Below are 23,779 nucleotides of genomic sequence, written 5' to 3'. Positions count from 1 at the left end.
ATATAAAAGACAGCAAGAAGATTTTAAAGTGTTTTAAGGATAAACAGCCAATAACACAGATTGGGAATTTTAATGAAATTAAGTGTGTTGAAATATTTCAAAATATTAATGCATCGTACCTTTTTAATTCCCAGAAGGACCTGGCCTGGAGCTGTGTGCATGATTGTCTTCCATGCAGAGCACTCCAACACAGAAGAGGACTTGTGACTACTGCCAGATGTCCAAGGGAAAGATGCTTCGGAGATGAGACGGTACTACATATTTTATGGACTTGTTCTTTTGCACGACAAATATGGACACGAATTTTTCCTTTATTGCAAAAAATGACGGACATCAGAGATCTGACTTTTGAGTCTGTTTTATTTGGGTATGTGGAATGTCCCACCGTCAATAAGAAGATCATCGCATGGAAGACAATCAGCACAGTCAAGGAAGCTCTGTGGAAGGCCAGGAACATCCTTCTTTTTAAGCATGATGTTATATCTGTGCAGGATGTTATAGATTTGGTTTTTAGTGATATGTATCTGTATTATATTCTGGACAAGAAGAAGAATGTCATTTTATCGAAACAGTGGTTTGTAAAGGAGTGGAACTCCGCAATTTAAAGGAACAATTTTTGTATATAATTTATAGGTTGAGTGTAAAGGAATTGTGGATAGTGTTCTTTATAGGAGTGAAGCCCTGCACTGTAAAGGACTTGTAATATGTAGACTGCTTACTATATGCAATACAAATGTAAATGATGTTTTGATATTCTGTAATTGAGATACAGATGTAATCACAGAAAATGTTGTAAAATGGAATGTTTTTAATGTAATGTACTTTTAAATCCAATAATAAACGGGTGTACCTTGTTTTAGGTACTTCCAAGTTAAAAAAAAAAATCTGTTCTTATCAGTTTAATATCTGATACGTCCCCTATCTGGGGACCATATATTAAATGGATTTTTAGAACAGGGAGATGGAAAAAGAGCTTGCTCTGTCCACTCCACGCATTGACCTGGTATTGCAGTACCTCCAGGAACGGTGCACCCCTTCTTAACCCAGTTTCCAAAAGCAGAACTCGATTCACCTGATTCATATTAGCCCGATTAGCGAATTGAAATGAATTTTTATCTAACACACTTTTTACTTGCTTTATTCATCCAAATAGCAAACTCATCACCACTCAACTTCACCAACTCTGCTATGTCCCGTGCAGTATCTTGTTGTCAGTCTAATCTAGATCATGTGTAATTGAATGGAATAGATCCCTTTTGGACAAAGTGGAGTCAGATGCTGCAGTGACCACAGGTGTGAGAGGATCTACAATTGGCATCTGGTGTTATCTCTCTGCTTCCACTCCAAATAAAGTTACCTGTTGTTACCTGAACGTCAAATACTAAGAATGGGCGGCCTATGAAAGAATTAGTACTTTCATTAAGTATACTAAACCGGCTAATTGGGAATAGACAAACTGTAAAAAGCCCTCTGAGAAAGCCCCTCTCTAACCTTTGTTAGTAAGCTTTTCTGTAGCCTGCCTGTTGATGTATTTTCGGTTTGAACAGTGCACAACATGAAGAGACGGAACACTGGCGGCTTGTCACAATGCCCCCCGATGACATCACAATAGCGCTGCTGCCTAGAAAACAAGCTGCGCAGAAGAAGTTGTTCTTTGGGTGGGAGGGTGGGCTAGTGGAAGGAGGGGGCAATCTCTTTTTTTCCCGGGTGGTAGGGGGATGACAGGAGAAGGGAAGCGGGTGGTGAGAAAGGTACAGAGGGCAGGGTTTGGGGGCTGGGAAGGAAAGGGAAAAGATTAGGGTTTGGGGATGATGAAAGGGCTTTCTACGGGTAAGGATGGCAAAGGGTGGCAGTGACGGAAAGTCAGGCAACCTGTCCTGTCCGTCTTTTTGTATCGTGAATTGGAAAGACTGCAAGGGGGAGGGGAGTTGCTTGCGCCCTAAAGGAGGAGTTATTCAGATTCATTGCAGTGGGCGGCGGCTGCAAAACGCACCATTCTTCTTGTTTTTGCTCTGCAAAGCAGCCTTTTCAAGGGTTGGCTTGGGTGACAAAATGTCTTGTGTAGGCGTGGGTTTGTCTCCCTCTCGCTCTCTCTCCCTAAGATGTGTCCGGCATAGGCCAGGGTGCCACTCGAGGCCCAAACCAATTCTGGTTATCGCTTCTCGGCCTTTTGGCTAAGATCAAGTGTAGTATCTGTTCTTATCAGTTTAATATCTGATACGTCCCCTATCTGGGGACCATATATTAAATGGATTTTTAGAACAGGGAGATGGAAAAAGAGCTTGCTCTGTCCACTCCACGCATTGACCTGGTATTGCAGTACCTCCAGGAACGGTGCACCCCTTCTTAACCCAGTTTCCAAAAGCAGAACTCGATTCACCTGATTCATATTAGCCCGATTAGCGAATTGAAATGAATTTTTATCTAACACACTTTTTACTTGCTTTATTCATCCAAATAGCAAACTCATCACCACTCAACTTCACCAACTCTGCTATGTCCCGTGCAGTATCTTGTTGTCAGTCTAATCTAGATCATGTGTAATTGAATGGAATAGATCCCTTTTGGACAAAGTGGAGTCAGATGCTGCAGTGACCACAGGTGTGAGAGGATCTACAATTGGCATCTGGTGTTATCTCTCTGCTTCCACTCCAAATAAAGTTACCTGTTGTTACCTGAACGTCAAATACTAAGAATGGGCGGCCTATGAAAGAATTAGTACTTTCATTAAGTATACTAAACCGGCTAATTGGGAATAGACAAACTGTAAAAAGCCCTCTGAGAAAGCCCCTCTCTAACCTTTGTTAGTAAGCTTTTCTGTAGCCTGCCTGTTGATGTATTTTCGGTTTGAACAGTGCACAACATGAAGAGACGGAACACTGGCGGCTTGTCACAATGCCCCCCGATGACATCACAATAGCGCTGCTGCCTAGAAAACAAGCTGCGCAGAAGAAGTTGTTCTTTGGGTGGGAGGGTGGGCTAGTGGAAGGAGGGGGCAATCTCTTTTTTTCCCGGGTGGTAGGGGGATGACAGGAGAAGGGAAGCGGGTGGTGAGAAAGGTACAGAGGGCAGGGTTTGGGGGCTGGGAAGGAAAGGGAAAAGATTAGGGTTTGGGGATGATGAAAGGGCTTTCTACGGGTAAGGATGGCAAAGGGTGGCAGTGACGGAAAGTCAGGCAACCTGTCCTGTCCGTCTTTTTGTATCGTGAATTGGAAAGACTGCAAGGGGGAGGGGAGTTGCTTGCGCCCTAAAGGAGGAGTTATTCAGATTCATTGCAGTGGGCGGCGGCTGCAAAACGCACCATTCTTCTTGTTTTTGCTCTGCAAAGCAGCCTTTTCAAGGGTTGGCTTGGGTGACAAAATGTCTTGTGTAGGCGTGGGTTTGTCTCCCTCTCGCTCTCTCTCCCTAAGATGTGTCCGGCATAGGCCAGGGTGCCACTCGAGGCCCAAACCAATTCTGGTTATCGCTTCTCGGCCTTTTGGCTAAGATCAAGTGTAGTATCTGTTCTTATCAGTTTAATATCTGATACGTCCCCTATCTGGGGACCATATATTAAATGGATTTTTAGAACAGGGAGATGGAAAAAGAGCTTGCTCTGTCCACTCCACGCATTGACCTGGTATTGCAGTACCTCCAGGAACGGTGCACCCCTTCTTAACCCAGTTTCCAAAAGCAGAACTCGATTCACCTGATTCATATTAGCCCGATTAGCGAATTGAAATGAATTTTTATCTAACACACTTTTTACTTGCTTTATTCATCCAAATAGCAAACTCATCACCACTCAACTTCACCAACTCTGCTATGTCCCGTGCAGTATCTTGTTGTCAGTCTAATCTAGATCATGTGTAATTGAATGGAATAGATCCCTTTTGGACAAAGTGGAGTCAGATGCTGCAGTGACCACAGGTGTGAGAGGATCTACAATTGGCATCTGGTGTTATCTCTCTGCTTCCACTCCAAATAAAGTTACCTGTTGTTACCTGAACGTCAAATACTAAGAATGGGCGGCCTATGAAAGAATTAGTACTTTCATTAAGTATACTAAACCGGCTAATTGGGAATAGACAAACTGTAAAAAGCCCTCTGAGAAAGCCCCTCTCTAACCTTTGTTAGTAAGCTTTTCTGTAGCCTGCCTGTTGATGTATTTTCGGTTTGAACAGTGCACAACATGAAGAGACGGAACACTGGCGGCTTGTCACAATGCCCCCCGATGACATCACAATAGCGCTGCTGCCTAGAAAACAAGCTGCGCAGAAGAAGTTGTTCTTTGGGTGGGAGGGTGGGCTAGTGGAAGGAGGGGGCAATCTCTTTTTTTCCCGGGTGGTAGGGGGATGACAGGAGAAGGGAAGCGGGTGGTGAGAAAGGTACAGAGGGCAGGGTTTGGGGGCTGGGAAGGAAAGGGAAAAGATTAGGGTTTGGGGATGATGAAAGGGCTTTCTACGGGTAAGGATGGCAAAGGGTGGCAGTGACGGAAAGTCAGGCAACCTGTCCTGTCCGTCTTTTTGTATCGTGAATTGGAAAGACTGCAAGGGGGAGGGGAGTTGCTTGCGCCCTAAAGGAGGAGTTATTCAGATTCATTGCAGTGGGCGGCGGCTGCAAAACGCACCATTCTTCTTGTTTTTGCTCTGCAAAGCAGCCTTTTCAAGGGTTGGCTTGGGTGACAAAATGTCTTGTGTAGGCGTGGGTTTGTCTCCCTCTCGCTCTCTCTCCCTAAGATGTGTCCGGCATAGGCCAGGGTGCCACTCGAGGCCCAAACCAATTCTGGTTATCGCTTCTCGGCCTTTTGGCTAAGATCAAGTGTAGTATCTGTTCTTATCAGTTTAATATCTGATACGTCCCCTATCTGGGGACCATATATTAAATGGATTTTTAGAACAGGGAGATGGAAAAAGAGCTTGCTCTGTCCACTCCACGCATTGACCTGGTATTGCAGTACCTCCAGGAACGGTGCACCCCTTCTTAACCCAGTTTCCAAAAGCAGAACTCGATTCACCTGATTCATATTAGCCCGATTAGCGAATTGAAATGAATTTTTATCTAACACACTTTTTACTTGCTTTATTCATCCAAATAGCAAACTCATCACCACTCAACTTCACCAACTCTGCTATGTCCCGTGCAGTATCTTGTTGTCAGTCTAATCTAGATCATGTGTAATTGAATGGAATAGATCCCTTTTGGACAAAGTGGAGTCAGATGCTGCAGTGACCACAGGTGTGAGAGGATCTACAATTGGCATCTGGTGTTATCTCTCTGCTTCCACTCCAAATAAAGTTACCTGTTGTTACCTGAACGTCAAATACTAAGAATGGGCGGCCTATGAAAGAATTAGTACTTTCATTAAGTATACTAAACCGGCTAATTGGGAATAGACAAACTGTAAAAAGCCCTCTGAGAAAGCCCCTCTCTAACCTTTGTTAGTAAGCTTTTCTGTAGCCTGCCTGTTGATGTATTTTCGGTTTGAACAGTGCACAACATGAAGAGACGGAACACTGGCGGCTTGTCACAATGCCCCCCGATGACATCACAATAGCGCTGCTGCCTAGAAAACAAGCTGCGCAGAAGAAGTTGTTCTTTGGGTGGGAGGGTGGGCTAGTGGAAGGAGGGGGCAATCTCTTTTTTTCCCGGGTGGTAGGGGGATGACAGGAGAAGGGAAGCGGGTGGTGAGAAAGGTACAGAGGGCAGGGTTTGGGGGCTGGGAAGGAAAGGGAAAAGATTAGGGTTTGGGGATGATGAAAGGGCTTTCTACGGGTAAGGATGGCAAAGGGTGGCAGTGACGGAAAGTCAGGCAACCTGTCCTGTCCGTCTTTTTGTATCGTGAATTGGAAAGACTGCAAGGGGGAGGGGAGTTGCTTGCGCCCTAAAGGAGGAGTTATTCAGATTCATTGCAGTGGGCGGCGGCTGCAAAACGCACCATTCTTCTTGTTTTTGCTCTGCAAAGCAGCCTTTTCAAGGGTTGGCTTGGGTGACAAAATGTCTTGTGTAGGCGTGGGTTTGTCTCCCTCTCGCTCTCTCTCCCTAAGATGTGTCCGGCATAGGCCAGGGTGCCACTCGAGGCCCAAACCAATTCTGGTTATCGCTTCTCGGCCTTTTGGCTAAGATCAAGTGTAGTATCTGTTCTTATCAGTTTAATATCTGATACGTCCCCTATCTGGGGACCATATATTAAATGGATTTTTAGAACAGGGAGATGGAAAAAGAGCTTGCTCTGTCCACTCCACGCATTGACCTGGTATTGCAGTACCTCCAGGAACGGTGCACCCCTTCTTAACCCAGTTTCCAAAAGCAGAACTCGATTCACCTGATTCATATTAGCCCGATTAGCGAATTGAAATGAATTTTTATCTAACACACTTTTTACTTGCTTTATTCATCCAAATAGCAAACTCATCACCACTCAACTTCACCAACTCTGCTATGTCCCGTGCAGTATCTTGTTGTCAGTCTAATCTAGATCATGTGTAATTGAATGGAATAGATCCCTTTTGGACAAAGTGGAGTCAGATGCTGCAGTGACCACAGGTGTGAGAGGATCTACAATTGGCATCTGGTGTTATCTCTCTGCTTCCACTCCAAATAAAGTTACCTGTTGTTACCTGAACGTCAAATACTAAGAATGGGCGGCCTATGAAAGAATTAGTACTTTCATTAAGTATACTAAACCGGCTAATTGGGAATAGACAAACTGTAAAAAGCCCTCTGAGAAAGCCCCTCTCTAACCTTTGTTAGTAAGCTTTTCTGTAGCCTGCCTGTTGATGTATTTTCGGTTTGAACAGTGCACAACATGAAGAGACGGAACACTGGCGGCTTGTCACAATGCCCCCCGATGACATCACAATAGCGCTGCTGCCTAGAAAACAAGCTGCGCAGAAGAAGTTGTTCTTTGGGTGGGAGGGTGGGCTAGTGGAAGGAGGGGGCAATCTCTTTTTTTCCCGGGTGGTAGGGGGATGACAGGAGAAGGGAAGCGGGTGGTGAGAAAGGTACAGAGGGCAGGGTTTGGGGGCTGGGAAGGAAAGGGAAAAGATTAGGGTTTGGGGATGATGAAAGGGCTTTCTACGGGTAAGGATGGCAAAGGGTGGCAGTGACGGAAAGTCAGGCAACCTGTCCTGTCCGTCTTTTTGTATCGTGAATTGGAAAGACTGCAAGGGGGAGGGGAGTTGCTTGCGCCCTAAAGGAGGAGTTATTCAGATTCATTGCAGTGGGCGGCGGCTGCAAAACGCACCATTCTTCTTGTTTTTGCTCTGCAAAGCAGCCTTTTCAAGGGTTGGCTTGGGTGACAAAATGTCTTGTGTAGGCGTGGGTTTGTCTCCCTCTCGCTCTCTCTCCCTAAGATGTGTCCGGCATAGGCCAGGGTGCCACTCGAGGCCCAAACCAATTCTGGTTATCGCTTCTCGGCCTTTTGGCTAAGATCAAGTGTAGTATCTGTTCTTATCAGTTTAATATCTGATACGTCCCCTATCTGGGGACCATATATTAAATGGATTTTTAGAACAGGGAGATGGAAAAAGAGCTTGCTCTGTCCACTCCACGCATTGACCTGGTATTGCAGTACCTCCAGGAACGGTGCACCCCTTCTTAACCCAGTTTCCAAAAGCAGAACTCGATTCACCTGATTCATATTAGCCCGATTAGCGAATTGAAATGAATTTTTATCTAACACACTTTTTACTTGCTTTATTCATCCAAATAGCAAACTCATCACCACTCAACTTCACCAACTCTGCTATGTCCCGTGCAGTATCTTGTTGTCAGTCTAATCTAGATCATGTGTAATTGAATGGAATAGATCCCTTTTGGACAAAGTGGAGTCAGATGCTGCAGTGACCACAGGTGTGAGAGGATCTACAATTGGCATCTGGTGTTATCTCTCTGCTTCCACTCCAAATAAAGTTACCTGTTGTTACCTGAACGTCAAATACTAAGAATGGGCGGCCTATGAAAGAATTAGTACTTTCATTAAGTATACTAAACCGGCTAATTGGGAATAGACAAACTGTAAAAAGCCCTCTGAGAAAGCCCCTCTCTAACCTTTGTTAGTAAGCTTTTCTGTAGCCTGCCTGTTGATGTATTTTCGGTTTGAACAGTGCACAACATGAAGAGACGGAACACTGGCGGCTTGTCACAATGCCCCCCGATGACATCACAATAGCGCTGCTGCCTAGAAAACAAGCTGCGCAGAAGAAGTTGTTCTTTGGGTGGGAGGGTGGGCTAGTGGAAGGAGGGGGCAATCTCTTTTTTTCCCGGGTGGTAGGGGGATGACAGGAGAAGGGAAGCGGGTGGTGAGAAAGGTACAGAGGGCAGGGTTTGGGGGCTGGGAAGGAAAGGGAAAAGATTAGGGTTTGGGGATGATGAAAGGGCTTTCTACGGGTAAGGATGGCAAAGGGTGGCAGTGACGGAAAGTCAGGCAACCTGTCCTGTCCGTCTTTTTGTATCGTGAATTGGAAAGACTGCAAGGGGGAGGGGAGTTGCTTGCGCCCTAAAGGAGGAGTTATTCAGATTCATTGCAGTGGGCGGCGGCTGCAAAACGCACCATTCTTCTTGTTTTTGCTCTGCAAAGCAGCCTTTTCAAGGGTTGGCTTGGGTGACAAAATGTCTTGTGTAGGCGTGGGTTTGTCTCCCTCTCGCTCTCTCTCCCTAAGATGTGTCCGGCATAGGCCAGGGTGCCACTCGAGGCCCAAACCAATTCTGGTTATCGCTTCTCGGCCTTTTGGCTAAGATCAAGTGTAGTATCTGTTCTTATCAGTTTAATATCTGATACGTCCCCTATCTGGGGACCATATATTAAATGGATTTTTAGAACAGGGAGATGGAAAAAGAGCTTGCTCTGTCCACTCCACGCATTGACCTGGTATTGCAGTACCTCCAGGAACGGTGCACCCCTTCTTAACCCAGTTTCCAAAAGCAGAACTCGATTCACCTGATTCATATTAGCCCGATTAGCGAATTGAAATGAATTTTTATCTAACACACTTTTTACTTGCTTTATTCATCCAAATAGCAAACTCATCACCACTCAACTTCACCAACTCTGCTATGTCCCGTGCAGTATCTTGTTGTCAGTCTAATCTAGATCATGTGTAATTGAATGGAATAGATCCCTTTTGGACAAAGTGGAGTCAGATGCTGCAGTGACCACAGGTGTGAGAGGATCTACAATTGGCATCTGGTGTTATCTCTCTGCTTCCACTCCAAATAAAGTTACCTGTTGTTACCTGAACGTCAAATACTAAGAATGGGCGGCCTATGAAAGAATTAGTACTTTCATTAAGTATACTAAACCGGCTAATTGGGAATAGACAAACTGTAAAAAGCCCTCTGAGAAAGCCCCTCTCTAACCTTTGTTAGTAAGCTTTTCTGTAGCCTGCCTGTTGATGTATTTTCGGTTTGAACAGTGCACAACATGAAGAGACGGAACACTGGCGGCTTGTCACAATGCCCCCCGATGACATCACAATAGCGCTGCTGCCTAGAAAACAAGCTGCGCAGAAGAAGTTGTTCTTTGGGTGGGAGGGTGGGCTAGTGGAAGGAGGGGGCAATCTCTTTTTTTCCCGGGTGGTAGGGGGATGACAGGAGAAGGGAAGCGGGTGGTGAGAAAGGTACAGAGGGCAGGGTTTGGGGGCTGGGAAGGAAAGGGAAAAGATTAGGGTTTGGGGATGATGAAAGGGCTTTCTACGGGTAAGGATGGCAAAGGGTGGCAGTGACGGAAAGTCAGGCAACCTGTCCTGTCCGTCTTTTTGTATCGTGAATTGGAAAGACTGCAAGGGGGAGGGGAGTTGCTTGCGCCCTAAAGGAGGAGTTATTCAGATTCATTGCAGTGGGCGGCGGCTGCAAAACGCACCATTCTTCTTGTTTTTGCTCTGCAAAGCAGCCTTTTCAAGGGTTGGCTTGGGTGACAAAATGTCTTGTGTAGGCGTGGGTTTGTCTCCCTCTCGCTCTCTCTCCCTAAGATGTGTCCGGCATAGGCCAGGGTGCCACTCGAGGCCCAAACCAATTCTGGTTATCGCTTCTCGGCCTTTTGGCTAAGATCAAGTGTAGTATCTGTTCTTATCAGTTTAATATCTGATACGTCCCCTATCTGGGGACCATATATTAAATGGATTTTTAGAACAGGGAGATGGAAAAAGAGCTTGCTCTGTCCACTCCACGCATTGACCTGGTATTGCAGTACCTCCAGGAACGGTGCACCCCTTCTTAACCCAGTTTCCAAAAGCAGAACTCGATTCACCTGATTCATATTAGCCCGATTAGCGAATTGAAATGAATTTTTATCTAACACACTTTTTACTTGCTTTATTCATCCAAATAGCAAACTCATCACCACTCAACTTCACCAACTCTGCTATGTCCCGTGCAGTATCTTGTTGTCAGTCTAATCTAGATCATGTGTAATTGAATGGAATAGATCCCTTTTGGACAAAGTGGAGTCAGATGCTGCAGTGACCACAGGTGTGAGAGGATCTACAATTGGCATCTGGTGTTATCTCTCTGCTTCCACTCCAAATAAAGTTACCTGTTGTTACCTGAACGTCAAATACTAAGAATGGGCGGCCTATGAAAGAATTAGTACTTTCATTAAGTATACTAAACCGGCTAATTGGGAATAGACAAACTGTAAAAAGCCCTCTGAGAAAGCCCCTCTCTAACCTTTGTTAGTAAGCTTTTCTGTAGCCTGCCTGTTGATGTATTTTCGGTTTGAACAGTGCACAACATGAAGAGACGGAACACTGGCGGCTTGTCACAATGCCCCCCGATGACATCACAATAGCGCTGCTGCCTAGAAAACAAGCTGCGCAGAAGAAGTTGTTCTTTGGGTGGGAGGGTGGGCTAGTGGAAGGAGGGGGCAATCTCTTTTTTTCCCAGGTGGTAGGGGGATGACAGGAGAAGGGAAGCGGGTGGTGAGAAAGGTACAGAGGGCAGGGTTTGGGGGCTGGGAAGGAAAGGGAAAAGATTAGGGTTTGGGGATGATGAAAGGGCTTTCTACGGGTAAGGATGGCAAAGGGTGGCAGTGACGGAAAGTCAGGCAACCTGTCCTGTCCGTCTTTTTGTATCGTGAATTGGAAAGACTGCAAGGGGGAGGGGAGTTGCTTGCGCCCTAAAGGAGGAGTTATTCAGATTCATTGCAGTGGGCGGCGGCTGCAAAACGCACCATTCTTCTTGTTTTTGCTCTGCAAAGCAGCCTTTTCAAGGGTTGGCTTGGGTGACAAAATGTCTTGTGTAGGCGTGGGTTTGTCTCCCTCTCGCTCTCTCTCCCTAAGATGTGTCCGGCATAGGCCAGGGTGCCACTCGAGGCCCAAACCAATTCTGGTTATCGCTTCTCGGCCTTTTGGCTAAGATCAAGTGTAGTATCTGTTCTTATCAGTTTAATATCTGATACGTCCCCTATCTGGGGACCATATATTAAATGGATTTTTAGAACAGGGAGATGGAAAAAGAGCTTGCTCTGTCCACTCCACGCATTGACCTGGTATTGCAGTACCTCCAGGAACGGTGCACCCCTTCTTAACCCAGTTTCCAAAAGCAGAACTCGATTCACCTGATTCATATTAGCCCGATTAGCGAATTGAAATGAATTTTTATCTAACACACTTTTTACTTGCTTTATTCATCCAAATAGCAAACTCATCACCACTCAACTTCACCAACACTGCTATGTCCCGTGCAGTATCTTGTTGTCAGTCTAATCTAGATCATGTGTAATTGAATGGAATAGATCCCTTTTGGACAAAGTGGAGTCAGATGCTGCAGTGACCACAGGTGTGAGAGGATCTACAATTGGCATCTGGTGTTATCTCTCTGCTTCCACTCCAAATAAAGTTACCTGTTGTTACCTGAACGTCAAATACTAAGAATGGGCGGCCTATGAAAGAATTAGTACTTTCATTAAGTATACTAAACCGGCTAATTGGGAATAGACAAACTGTAAAAAGCCCTCTGAGAAAGCCCCTCTCTAACCTTTGTTAGTAAGCTTTTCTGTAGCCTGCCTGTTGATGTATTTTCGGTTTGAACAGTGCACAACATGAAGAGACGGAACACTGGCGGCTTGTCACAATGCCCCCCGATGACATCACAATAGCGCTGCTGCCTAGAAAACAAGCTGCGCAGAAGAAGTTGTTCTTTGGGTGGGAGGGTGGGCTAGTGGAAGGAGGGGGCAATCTCTTTTTTTCCCGGGTGGTAGGGGGATGACAGGAGAAGGGAAGCGGGTGGTGAGAAAGGTACAGAGGGCAGGGTTTGGGGGCTGGGAAGGAAAGGGAAAAGATTAGGGTTTGGGGATGATGAAAGGGCTTTCTACGGGTAAGGATGGCAAAGGGTGGCAGTGACGGAAAGTCAGGCAACCTGTCCTGTCCGTCTTTTTGTATCGTGAATTGGAAAGACTGCAAGGGGGAGGGGAGTTGCTTGCGCCCTAAAGGAGGAGTTATTCAGATTCATTGCAGTGGGCGGCGGCTGCAAAACGCACCATTCTTCTTGTTTTTGCTCTGCAAAGCAGCCTTTTCAAGGGTTGGCTTGGGTGACAAAATGTCTTGTGTAGGCGTGGGTTTGTCTCCCTCTCGCTCTCTCTCCCTAAGATGTGTCCGGCATAGGCCAGGGTGCCACTCGAGGCCCAAACCAATTCTGGTTATCGCTTCTCGGCCTTTTGGCTAAGATCAAGTGTAGTATCTGTTCTTATCAGTTTAATATCTGATACGTCCCCTATCTGGGGACCATATATTAAATGGATTTTTAGAACAGGGAGATGGAAAAAGAGCTTGCTCTGTCCACTCCACGCATTGACCTGGTATTGCAGTACCTCCAGGAACGGTGCACCCCTTCTTAACCCAGTTTCCAAAAGCAGAACTCGATTCACCTGATTCATATTAGCCCGATTAGCGAATTGAAATGAATTTTTATCTAACACACTTTTTACTTGCTTTATTCATCCAAATAGCAAACTCATCACCACTCAACTTCACCAACTCTGCTATGTCCCGTGCAGTATCTTGTTGTCAGTCTAATCTAGATCATGTGTAATTGAATGGAATAGATCCCTTTTGGACAAAGTGGAGTCAGATGCTGCAGTGACCACAGGTGTGAGAGGATCTACAATTGGCATCTGGTGTTATCTCTCTGCTTCCACTCCAAATAAAGTTACCTGTTGTTACCTGAACGTCAAATACTAAGAATGGGCGGCCTATGAAAGAATTAGTACTTTCATTAAGTATACTAAACCGGCTAATTGGGAATAGACAAACTGTAAAAAGCCCTCTGAGAAAGCCCCTCTCTAACCTTTGTTAGTAAGCTTTTCTGTAGCCTGCCTGTTGATGTATTTTCGGTTTGAACAGTGCACAACATGAAGAGACGGAACACTGGCGGCTTGTCACAATGCCCCCCGATGACATCACAATAGCGCTGCTGCCTAGAAAACAAGCTGCGCAGAAGAAGTTGTTCTTTGGGTGGGAGGGTGGGCTAGTGGAAGGAGGGGGCAATCTCTTTTTTTCCCGGGTGGTAGGGGGATGACAGGAGAAGGGAAGCGGGTGGTGAGAAAGGTACAGAGGGCAGGGTTTGGGGGCTGGGAAGGAAAGGGAAAAGATTAGGGTTTGGGGATGATGAAAGGGCTTTCTACGGGTAAGGATGGCAAAGGGTGGCAGTGACGGAAAGTCAGGCAACCTGTCCTGTCCGTCTTTTTGTATCGTGAATTGGAAAGACTGCAAGGGGGAGGGGAGTTGCTTGCGCCCTAAAGGAGGAGTTATTCAGATTCATTGCAGTGGGCGGCGGCTGCAAAACGCACCATTCTTCTTGTTTTTGCTCTGCAAAGCAGCCTTTTCAAGGGTTGGCTTGGGTGACAAAATGTCTTGTGTAGGCGTGGGTTTGTCTCCCTCTCGCTCTCTCTCCCTAAGATGTGTCCGGCATAGGCCAGGGTGCCACTCGAGGCCCAAACCAATTCTGGTTATCGCTTCTCGGCCTTTTGGCTAAGATCAAGTGTAGTATCTGTTCTTATCAGTTTAATATCTGATACGTCCCCTATCTGGGGACCATATATTAAATGGATTTTTAGAACAGGGAGATGGAAAAAGAGCTTGCTCTGTCCACTCCACGCATTGACCTGGTATTGCAGTACCTCCAGGAACGGTGCACCCCTTCTTAACCCAGTTTCCAAAAGCAGAACTCGATTCACCTGATTCATATTAGCCCGATTAGCGAATTGAAATGAATTTTTATCTAACACACTTTTTACTTGCTTTATTCATCCAAATAGCAAACTCATCACCACTCAACTTCACCAACTCTGCTATGTCCCGTGCAGTATCTTGTTGTCAGTCTAATCTAGATCATGTGTAATTGAATGGAATAGATCCCTTTTGGACAAAGTGGAGTCAGATGCTGCAGTGACCACAGGTGTGAGAGGATCTACAATTGGCATCTGGTGTTATCTCTCTGCTTCCACTCCAAATAAAGTTACCTGTTGTTACCTGAACGTCAAATACTAAGAATGGGCGGCCTATGAAAGAATTAGTACTTTCATTAAGTATACTAAACCGGCTAATTGGGAATAGACAAACTGTAAAAAGCCCTCTGAGAAAGCCCCTCTCTAACCTTTGTTAGTAAGCTTTTCTGTAGCCTGCCTGTTGATGTATTTTCGGTTTGAACAGTGCACAACATGAAGAGACGGAACACTGGCGGCTTGTCACAATGCCCCCCGATGACATCACAATAGCGCTGCTGCCTAGAAAACAAGCTGCGCAGAAGAAGTTGTTCTTTGGGTGGGAGGGTGGGCTAGTGGAAGGAGGGGGCAATCTCTTTTTTTCCCGGGTGGTAGGGGGATGACAGGAGAAGGGAAGCGGGTGGTGAGAAAGGTACAGAGGGCAGGGTTTGGGGGCTGGGAAGGAAAGGGAAAAGATTAGGGTTTGGGGATGATGAAAGGGCTTTCTACGGGTAAGGATGGCAAAGGGTGGCAGTGACGGAAAGTCAGGCAACCTGTCCTGTCCGTCTTTTTGTATCGTGAATTGGAAAGACTGCAAGGGGGAGGGGAGTTGCTTTCGCCCTAAAGGAGGAGTTATTCAGATTCATTGCAGTGGGCGGCGGCTGCAAAACGCACCATTCTTCTTGTTTTTGCTCTGCAAAGCAGCCTTTTCAAGGGTTGGCTTGGGTGACAAAATGTCTTGTGTAGGCGTGGGTTTGTCTCCCTCTCGCTCTCTCTCCCTAAGATGTGTCCGGCATAGGCCAGGGTGCCACTCGAGGCCCAAACCAATTCTGGTTATCGCTTCTCGGCCTTTTGGCTAAGATCAAGTGTAGTATCTGTTCTTATCAGTTTAATATCTGATACGTCCCCTATCTGGGGACCATATATTAAATGGATTTTTAGAACAGGGAGATGGAAAAAGAGCTTGCTCTGTCCACTCCACGCATTGACCTGGTATTGCAGTACCTCCAGGAACGGTGCACCCCTTCTTAACCCAGTTTCCAAAAGCAGAACTCGATTCACCTGATTCATATTAGCCCGATTAGCGAATTGAAATGAATTTTTATCTAACACACTTTTTACTTGCTTTATTCATCCAAATAGCAAACTCATCACCACTCAACTTCACCAACTCTGCTATGTCCCGTGCAGTATCTTGTTGTCAGTCTAATCTAGATCATGTGTAATTGAATGGAATAGATCCCTTTTGGACAAAGTGGAGTCAGATGCTGCAGTGACCACAGGTGTGAGAGGATCTACAATTGGCATCTGGTGTTATCTCTCTGCTTCCACTCCAAATAAAGTTACCTGTTGTTACCTGAACGTCAAATACTAAGAATGGGCGGCCTATGAAAGAATTAGTACTTTCATTAAGTATACTAAACCGGCTAATTGGGAATAGACAAACTGTAAAAAGCCCTCTGAGAAAGCCCCTCTCTAACCTTTGTTAGTAAGCTTTTCTGTAGCCTGCCTGTTGATGTATTTTCGGTTTGAACAGTGCACAACATGAAGAGACGGAACACTGGCGGCTTGTCACAATGCCCCCCGATGACATCACAATAGCGCTGCTGCCTAGAAAACAAGCTGCGCAGAAGAAGTTGTTCTTTGGGTGGGAGGGTGGGCTAGTGGAAGGAGGGGGCAATCTCTTTTTTTCCCGGGTGGTAGGGGGATGACAGGAGAAGGGAAGCGGGTGGTGAGAAAGGTACAGAGGGCAGGGTTTGGGGGCTGGGAAGGAAAGGGAAAAGATTAGGGTTTGGGGATGATGAAAGGGCTTTCTACGGGTAAGGATGGCAAAGGGTGGCAGTGACGGAAAGTCAGGCAACCTGTCCTGTCCGTCTTTTTGTATCGTGAATTGGAAAGACTGCAAGGGGGAGGGGAGTTGCTTGCGCCCTAAAGGAGGAGTTATTCAGATTCATTGCAGTGGGCGGCGGCTGCAAAACGCACCATTCTTCTTGTTTTTGCTCTGCAAAGCAGCCTTTTCAAGGGTTGGCTTGGGTGACAAAATGTCTTGTGTAGGCGTGGGTTTGTCTCCCTCTCGCTCTCTCTCCCTAAGATGTGTCCGGCATAGGCCAGGGTGCCACTCGAGGCCCAAACCAATTCTGGTTATCGCTTCTCGGCCTTTTGGCTAAGATCAAGTGTAGTATCTGTTCTTATCAGTTTAATATCTGATACGTCCCCTATCTGGGGACCATATATTAAATGGATTTTTAGAACAGGGAGATGGAAAAAGAGCTTGCTCTGTCCACTCCACGCATTGACCTGGTATTGCAGTACCTCCAGGAACGGTGCACCCCTTCTTAACCCAGTTTCCAAAAGCAGAACTCGATTCACCTGATTCATATTAGCCCGATTAGCGAATTGAAATGAATTTTTATCTAACACACTTTTTACTTGCTTTATTCATCCAAATAGCAAACTCATCACCACTCAACTTCACCAACTCTGCTATGTCCCGTGCAGTATCTTGTTGTCAGTCTAATCTAGATCATGTGTAATTGAATGGAATAGATCCCTTTTGGACAAAGTGGAGTCAGATGCTGCAGTGACCACAGGTGTGAGAGGATCTACAATTGGCATCTGGTGTTATCTCTCTGCTTCCACTCCAAATAAAGTTACCTGTTGTTACCTGAACGTCAAATACTAAGAATGGGCGGCCTATGAAAGAATTAGTACTTTCATTAAGTATACTAAACCGGCTAATTGGGAATAGACAAACTGTAAAAAGCCCTCTGAGAAAGCCCCTCTCTAACCTTTGTTAGTAAGCTTTTCTGTAGCCTGCCTGTTGATGTATTTTCGGTTTGAACAGTGCACAACATGAAGAGACGGAACACTGGCGGCTTGTCACAATGCCCCCCGATGACATCACAATAGCGCTGCTGCCTAGAAAACAAGCTGCGCAGAAGAAGTTGTTCTTTGGGTGGGAGGGTGGGCTAGTGGAAGGAGGGGGCAATCTCTTTTTTTCCCGGGTGGTAGGGGGATGACAGGAGAAGGGAAGCGGGTGGTGAGAAAGGTACAGAGGGCAGGGTTTGGGGGCTGGGAAGGAAAGGGAAAAGATTAGGGTTTGGGGATGATGAAAGGGCTTTCTACGGGTAAGGATGGCAAAGGGTGGCAGTGACGGAAAGTCAGGCAACCTGTCCTGTCCGTCTTTTTGTATCGTGAATTGGAAAGACTGCAAGGGGGAGGGGAGTTGCTTGCGCCCTAAAGGAGGAGTTATTCAGATTCATTGCAGTGGGCGGCGGCTGCAAAACGCACCATTCTTCTTGTTTTTGCTCTGCAAAGCAGCCTTTTCAAGGGTTGGCTTGGGTGACAAAATGTCTTGTGTAGGCGTGGGTTTGTCTCCCTCTCGCTCTCTCTCCCTAAGATGTGTCCGGCATAGGCCAGGGTGCCACTCGAGGCCCAAACCAATTCTGGTTATCGCTTCTCGGCCTTTTGGCTAAGATCAAGTGTAGTATCTGTTCTTATCAGTTTAATATCTGATACGTCCCCTATCTGGGGACCATATATTAAATGGATTTTTAGAACAGGGAGATGGAAAAAGAGCTTGCTCTGTCCACTCCACGCATTGACCTGGTATTGCAGTACCTCCAGGAACGGTGCACCCCTTCTTAACCCAGTTTCCAAAAGCAGAACTCGCTTCACCTGATTCATATTAGCCCGATTAGCGAATTGAAATGAATTTTTATCTAACACACTTTTTACTTGCTTTATTCATCCAAATAGCAAACTCATCACCACTCAACTTCACCAACTCTGCTATGTCCCGTGCAGTATCTTGTTGTCAGTCTAATCTAGATCATGTGTAATTGAATGGAATAGATCCCTTTTGGACAAAGTGGAGTCAGATGCTGCAGTGACCACAGGTGTGAGAGGATCTACAATTGGCATCTGGTGTTATCTCTCTGCTTCCACTCCAAATAAAGTTACCTGTTGTTACCTGAACGTCAAATACTAAGAATGGGCGGCCTATGAAAGAATTAGTACTTTCATTAAGTATACTAAACCGGCTAATTGGGAATAGACAAACTGTAAAAAGCCCTCTGAGAAAGCCCCTCTCTAACCTTTGTTAGTAAGCTTTTCTGTAGCCTGCCTGTTGATGTATTTTCGGTTTGAACAGTGCACAACATGAAGAGACGGAACACTGGCGGCTTGTCACAATGCCCCCCGATGACATCACAATAGCGCTGCTGCCTAGAAAACAAGCTGCGCAGAAGAAGTTGTTCTTTGGGTGGGAGGGTGGGCTAGTGGAAGGAGGGGGCAATCTCTTTTTTTCCCGGGTGGTAGGGGGATGACAGGAGAAGGGAAGCGGGTGGTGAGAAAGGTACAGAGGGCAGGGTTTGGGGGCTGGGAAGGAAAGGGAAAAGATTAGGGTTTGGGGATGATGAAAGGGCTTTCTACGGGTAAGGATGGCAAAGGGTGGCAGTGACGGAAAGTCAGGCAACCTGTCCTGTCCGTCTTTTTGTATCGTGAATTGGAAAGACTGCAAGGGGGAGGGGAGTTGCTTGCGCCCTAAAGGAGGAGTTATTCAGATTCATTGCAGTGGGCGGCGGCTGCAAAACGCACCATTCTTCTTGTTTTTGCTCTGCAAAGCAGCCTTTTCAAGGGTTGGCTTGGGTGACAAAATGTCTTGTGTAGGCGTGGGTTTGTCTCCCTCTCGCTCTCTCTCCCTAAGATGTGTCCGGCATAGGCCAGGGTGCCACTCGAGGCCCAAACCAATTCTGGTTATCGCTTCTCGGCCTTTTGGCTAAGATCAAGTGTAGTATCTGTTCTTATCAGTTTAATATCTGATACGTCCCCTATCTGGGGACCATATATTAAATGGATTTTTAGAACAGGGAGATGGAAAAAGAGCTTGCTCTGTCCACTCCACGCATTGACCTGGTATTGCAGTACCTCCAGGAACGGTGCACCCCTTCTTAACCCAGTTTCCAAAAGCAGAACTCGATTCACCTGATTCATATTAGCCCGATTAGCGAATTGAAATGAATTTTTATCTAACACACTTTTTACTTGCTTTATTCATCCAAATAGCAAACTCATCACCACTCAACTTCACCAACTCTGCTATGTCCCGTGCAGTATCTTGTTGTCAGTCTAATCTAGATCATGTGTAATTGAATGGAATAGATCCCTTTTGGACAAAGTGGAGTCAGATGCTGCAGTGACCACAGGTGTGAGAGGATCTACAATTGGCATCTGGTGTTATCTCTCTGCTTCCACTCCAAATAAAGTTACCTGTTGTTACCTGAACGTCAAATACTAAGAATGGGCGGCCTATGAAAGAATTAGTACTTTCATTAAGTATACTAAACCGGCTAATTGGGAATAGACAAACTGTAAAAAGCCCTCTGAGAAAGCCCCTCTCTAACCTTTGTTAGTAAGCTTTTCTGTAGCCTGCCTGTTGATGTATTTTCGGTTTGAACAGTGCACAACATGAAGAGACGGAACACTGGCGGCTTGTCACAATGCCCCCCGATGACATCACAATAGCGCTGCTGCCTAGAAAACAAGCTGCGCAGAAGAAGTTGTTCTTTGGGTGGGAGGGTGGGCTAGTGGAAGGAGGGGGCAATCTCTTTTTTTCCCAGGTGGTAGGGGGATGACAGGAGAAGGGAAGCGGGTGGTGAGAAAGGTACAGAGGGCAGGGTTTGGGGGCTGGGAAGGAAAGGGAAAAGATTAGGGTTTGGGGATGATGAAAGGGCTTTCTACGGGTAAGGATGGCAAAGGGTGGCAGTGACGGAAAGTCAGGCAACCTGTCCTGTCCGTCTTTTTGTATCGTGAATTGGAAAGACTGCAAGGGGGAGGGGAGTTGCTTGCGCCCTAAAGGAGGAGTTATTCAGATTCATTGCAGTGGGCGGCGGCTGCAAAACGCACCATTCTTCTTGTTTTTGCTCTGCAAAGCAGCCTTTTCAAGGGTTGGCTTGGGTGACAAAATGTCTTGTGTAGGCGTGGGTTTGTCTCCCTCTCGCTCTCTCTCCCTAAGATGTGTCCGGCATAGGCCAGGGTGCCACTCGAGGCCCAAACCAATTCTGGTTATCGCTTCTCGGCCTTTTGGCTAAGATCAAGTGTAGTATCTGTTCTTATCAGTTTAATATCTGATACGTCCCCTATCTGGGGACCATATATTAAATGGATTTTTAGAACAGGGAGATGGAAAAAGAGCTTGCTCTGTCCACTCCACGCATTGACCTGGTATTGCAGTACCTCCAGGAACGGTGCACCCCTTCTTAACCCAGTTTCCAAAAGCAGAACTCGATTCACCTGATTCATATTAGCCCGATTAGCGAATTGAAATGAATTTTTATCTAACACACTTTTTACTTGCTTTATTCATCCAAATAGCAAACTCATCACCACTCAACTTCACCAACTCTGCTATGTCCCGTGCAGTATCTTGTTGTCAGTCTAATCTAGATCATGTGTAATTGAATGGAATAGATCCCTTTTGGACAAAGTGGAGTCAGATGCTGCAGTGACCACAGGTGTGAGAGGATCTACAATTGGCATCTGGTGTTATCTCTCTGCTTCCACTCCAAATAAAGTTACCTGTTGTTACCTGAACGTCAAATACTAAGAATGGGCGGCCTATGAAAGAATTAGTACTTTCATTAAGTATACTAAACCGGCTAATTGGGAATAGACAAACTGTAAAAAGCCCTCTGAGAAAGCCCCTCTCTAACCTTTGTTAGTAAGCTTTTCTGTAGCCTGCCTGTTGATGTATTTTCGGTTTGAACAGTGCACAACATGAAGAGACGGAACACTGGCGGCTTGTCACAATGCCCCCCGATGACATCACAATAGCGCTGCTGCCTAGAAAACAAGCTGCGCAGAAGAAGTTGTTCTTTGGGTGGGAGGGTGGGCTAGTGGAAGGAGGGGGCAATCTCTTTTTTTCCCAGGTGGTAGGGGGATGACAGGAGAAGGGAAGCGGGTGGTGAGAAAGGTACAGAGGGCAGGGTTTGGGGGCTGGGAAGGAAAGGGAAAAGATTAGGGTTTGGGGATGATGAAAGGGCTTTCTACGGGTAAGGATGGCAAAGGGTGGCAGTGACGGAAAGTCAGGCAACCTGTCCTGTCCGTCTTTTTGTATCGTGAATTGGAAAGACTGCAAGGGGGAGGGGAGTTGCTTGCGCCCTAAAGGAGGAGTTATTCAGATTCATTGCAGTGGGCGGCGGCTGCAAAACGCACCATTCTTCTTGTTTTTGCTCTGCAAAGCAGCCTTTTCAAGGGTTGGCTTGGGTGACAAAATGTCTTGTGTAGGCGTGGGTTTGTCTCCCTCTCGCTCTCTCTCCCTAAGATGTGTCCGGCATAGGCCAGGGTGCCACTCGAGGCCCAAACCAATTCTGGTTATCGCTTCTCGGCCTTTTGGCTAAGATCAAGTGTAGTATCTGTTCTTATCAGTTTAATATCTGATACGTCCCCTATCTGGGGACCATATATTAAATGGATTTTTAGAACAGGGAGATGGAAAAAGAGCTTGCTCTGTCCACTCCACGCATTGACCTGGTATTGCAGTACCTCCAGGAACGGTGCACCCCTTCTTAACCCAGTTTCCAAAAGCAGAACTCGATTCACCTGATTCATATTAGCCCGATTAGCGAATTGAAATGAATTTTTATCTAACACACTTTTTACTTGCTTTATTCATCCAAATAGCAAACTCATCACCACTCAACTTCACCAACTCTGCTATGTCCCGTGCAGTATCTTGTTGTCAGTCTAATCTAGATCATGTGTAATTGAATGGAATAGATCCCTTTTGGACAAAGTGGAGTCAGATGCTGCAGTGACCACAGGTGTGAGAGGATCTACAATTGGCATCTGGTGTTATCTCTCTGCTTCCACTCCAAATAAAGTTACCTGTTGTTACCTGAACGTCAAATACTAAGAATGGGCGGCCTATGAAAGAATTAGTACTTTCATTAAGTATACTAAACCGGCTAATTGGGAATAGACAAACTGTAAAAAGCCCTCTGAGAAAGCCCCTCTCTAACCTTTGTTAGTAAGCTTTTCTGTAGCCTGCCTGTTGATGTATTTTCGGCTTGAACAGTGCACAACATGAAGAGACGGAACACTGGCGGCTTGTCACAATGCCCCCCGATGACATCACAATAGCGCTGCTGCCTAGAAAACAAGCTGCGCAGAAGAAGTTGTTCTTTGGGTGGGAGGGTGGGCTAGTGGAAGGAGGGGGCAATCTCTTTTTTTCCCGGGTGGTAGGGGGATGACAGGAGAAGGGAAGCGGGTGGTGAGAAAGGTACAGAGGGCAGGGTTTGGGGGCTGGGAAGGAAAGGGAAAAGATTAGGGTTTGGGGATGATGAAAGGGCTTTCTACGGGTAAGGATGGCAAAGGGTGGCAGTGACGGAAAGTCAGGCAACCTGTCCTGTCCGTCTTTTTGTATCGTGAATTGGAAAGACTGCAAGGGGGAGGGGAGTTGCTTGCGCCCTAAAGGAGGAGTTATTCAGATTCATTGCAGTGGGCGGCGGCTGCAAAACGCACCATTCTTCTTGTTTTTGCTCTGCAAAGCAGCCTTTTCAAGGGTTGGCTTGGGTGACAAAATGTCTTGTGTAGGCGTGGGTTTGTCTCCCTCTCGCTCTCTCTCCCTAAGATGTGTCCGGCATAGGCCAGGGTGCCACTCGAGGCCCAAACCAATTCTGGTTATCGCTTCTCGGCCTTTTGGCTAAGATCAAGTGTAGTATCTGTTCTTATCAGTTTAATATCTGATACGTCCCCTATCTGGGGACCATATATTAAATGGATTTTTAGAACAGGGAGATGGAAAAAGAGCTTGCTCTGTCCACTCCACGCATTGACCTGGTATTGCAGTACCTCCAGGAACGGTGCACCCCTTCTTAACCCAGTTTCCAAAAGCAGAACTCGATTCACCTGATTCATATTAGCCCGATTAGCGAATTGAAATGAATTTTTATCTAACACACTTTTTACTTGCTTTATTCATCCAAATAGCAAACTCATCACCACTCAACTTCACCAACTCTGCTATGTCCCGTGCAGTATCTTGTTGTCAGTCTAATCTAGATCATGTGTAATTGAATGGAATAGATCCCTTTTGGACAAAGTGGAGTCAGATGCTGCAGTGACCACAGGTGTGAGAGGATCTACAATTGGCATCTGGTGTTATCTCTCTGCTTCCACTCCAAATAAAGTTACCTGTTGTTACCTGAACGTCAAATACTAAGAATGGGCGGCCTATGAAAGAATTAGTACTTTCATTAAGTATACTAAACCGGCTAATTGGGAATAGACAAACTGTAAAAAGCCCTCTGAGAAAGCCCCTCTCTAACCTTTGTTAGTAAGCTTTTCTGTAGCCTGCCTGTTGATGTATTTTCGGTTTGA

The 23,779-nt window shown here is 46.1% G+C and overlaps 18 non-coding genes across 18 annotated transcripts; all 18 read left to right on the top strand.

Annotated features, from left to right (window-relative positions):
- The first annotated feature begins 850 nt into the window (after positions 1–850).
- LOC142260308 (U2 spliceosomal RNA) lies at positions 851–1,037 on the top strand. The gene has a single exon (XR_012728614.1). It is a non-coding gene; the product is annotated as a U2 spliceosomal RNA (small nuclear RNA).
- A 1,117-nt stretch (positions 1,038–2,154) lies between these two features.
- Positions 2,155–2,345, top strand: LOC142259971 (U2 spliceosomal RNA). Its single transcript, XR_012728312.1, has one exon. It is a non-coding gene; the product is annotated as a U2 spliceosomal RNA (small nuclear RNA).
- A 1,117-nt stretch (positions 2,346–3,462) lies between these two features.
- Positions 3,463–3,653, top strand: LOC142259970 (U2 spliceosomal RNA). Its single transcript, XR_012728311.1, has one exon. It is a non-coding gene; the product is annotated as a U2 spliceosomal RNA (small nuclear RNA).
- Positions 3,654–4,770: 1,117 nt separating this feature from the next.
- LOC142259969 (U2 spliceosomal RNA) lies at positions 4,771–4,961 on the top strand. The gene has a single exon (XR_012728310.1). It is a non-coding gene; the product is annotated as a U2 spliceosomal RNA (small nuclear RNA).
- A 1,117-nt stretch (positions 4,962–6,078) lies between these two features.
- LOC142259968 (U2 spliceosomal RNA) lies at positions 6,079–6,269 on the top strand. The gene has a single exon (XR_012728309.1). It is a non-coding gene; the product is annotated as a U2 spliceosomal RNA (small nuclear RNA).
- Positions 6,270–7,386: 1,117 nt separating this feature from the next.
- Positions 7,387–7,577, top strand: LOC142259967 (U2 spliceosomal RNA). The gene has a single exon (XR_012728308.1). It is a non-coding gene; the product is annotated as a U2 spliceosomal RNA (small nuclear RNA).
- Positions 7,578–8,694: 1,117 nt separating this feature from the next.
- LOC142259965 (U2 spliceosomal RNA) lies at positions 8,695–8,885 on the top strand. Its single transcript, XR_012728306.1, has one exon. It is a non-coding gene; the product is annotated as a U2 spliceosomal RNA (small nuclear RNA).
- A 1,117-nt stretch (positions 8,886–10,002) lies between these two features.
- LOC142259964 (U2 spliceosomal RNA) lies at positions 10,003–10,193 on the top strand. Its single transcript, XR_012728305.1, has one exon. It is a non-coding gene; the product is annotated as a U2 spliceosomal RNA (small nuclear RNA).
- Positions 10,194–11,310: 1,117 nt separating this feature from the next.
- Positions 11,311–11,501, top strand: LOC142259962 (U2 spliceosomal RNA). The gene has a single exon (XR_012728304.1). It is a non-coding gene; the product is annotated as a U2 spliceosomal RNA (small nuclear RNA).
- Positions 11,502–12,618: 1,117 nt separating this feature from the next.
- On the top strand, positions 12,619–12,809 carry LOC142259961 (U2 spliceosomal RNA). The gene has a single exon (XR_012728303.1). It is a non-coding gene; the product is annotated as a U2 spliceosomal RNA (small nuclear RNA).
- A 1,117-nt stretch (positions 12,810–13,926) lies between these two features.
- On the top strand, positions 13,927–14,117 carry LOC142259960 (U2 spliceosomal RNA). Its single transcript, XR_012728302.1, has one exon. It is a non-coding gene; the product is annotated as a U2 spliceosomal RNA (small nuclear RNA).
- Positions 14,118–15,234: 1,117 nt separating this feature from the next.
- Positions 15,235–15,425, top strand: LOC142259959 (U2 spliceosomal RNA). The gene has a single exon (XR_012728301.1). It is a non-coding gene; the product is annotated as a U2 spliceosomal RNA (small nuclear RNA).
- Positions 15,426–16,542: 1,117 nt separating this feature from the next.
- LOC142259958 (U2 spliceosomal RNA) lies at positions 16,543–16,733 on the top strand. The gene has a single exon (XR_012728300.1). It is a non-coding gene; the product is annotated as a U2 spliceosomal RNA (small nuclear RNA).
- A 1,117-nt stretch (positions 16,734–17,850) lies between these two features.
- On the top strand, positions 17,851–18,041 carry LOC142259957 (U2 spliceosomal RNA). The gene has a single exon (XR_012728299.1). It is a non-coding gene; the product is annotated as a U2 spliceosomal RNA (small nuclear RNA).
- A 1,117-nt stretch (positions 18,042–19,158) lies between these two features.
- Positions 19,159–19,349, top strand: LOC142259956 (U2 spliceosomal RNA). The gene has a single exon (XR_012728298.1). It is a non-coding gene; the product is annotated as a U2 spliceosomal RNA (small nuclear RNA).
- Positions 19,350–20,466: 1,117 nt separating this feature from the next.
- LOC142259955 (U2 spliceosomal RNA) lies at positions 20,467–20,657 on the top strand. The gene has a single exon (XR_012728297.1). It is a non-coding gene; the product is annotated as a U2 spliceosomal RNA (small nuclear RNA).
- Positions 20,658–21,774: 1,117 nt separating this feature from the next.
- LOC142259953 (U2 spliceosomal RNA) lies at positions 21,775–21,965 on the top strand. The gene has a single exon (XR_012728295.1). It is a non-coding gene; the product is annotated as a U2 spliceosomal RNA (small nuclear RNA).
- Positions 21,966–23,082: 1,117 nt separating this feature from the next.
- On the top strand, positions 23,083–23,273 carry LOC142259951 (U2 spliceosomal RNA). Its single transcript, XR_012728294.1, has one exon. It is a non-coding gene; the product is annotated as a U2 spliceosomal RNA (small nuclear RNA).
- Positions 23,274–23,779: the final 506 nt, after the last annotated feature.

This window comes from Anomaloglossus baeobatrachus (assembly GCF_048569485.1).
Source record: "Anomaloglossus baeobatrachus isolate aAnoBae1 chromosome 9 unlocalized genomic scaffold, aAnoBae1.hap1 SUPER_9_unloc_5, whole genome shotgun sequence".
NCBI classification, from domain to species: domain Eukaryota; kingdom Metazoa; phylum Chordata; class Amphibia; order Anura; family Aromobatidae; genus Anomaloglossus; species Anomaloglossus baeobatrachus.
This window is presented reverse-complemented; position numbering and strand designations above follow the sequence as displayed.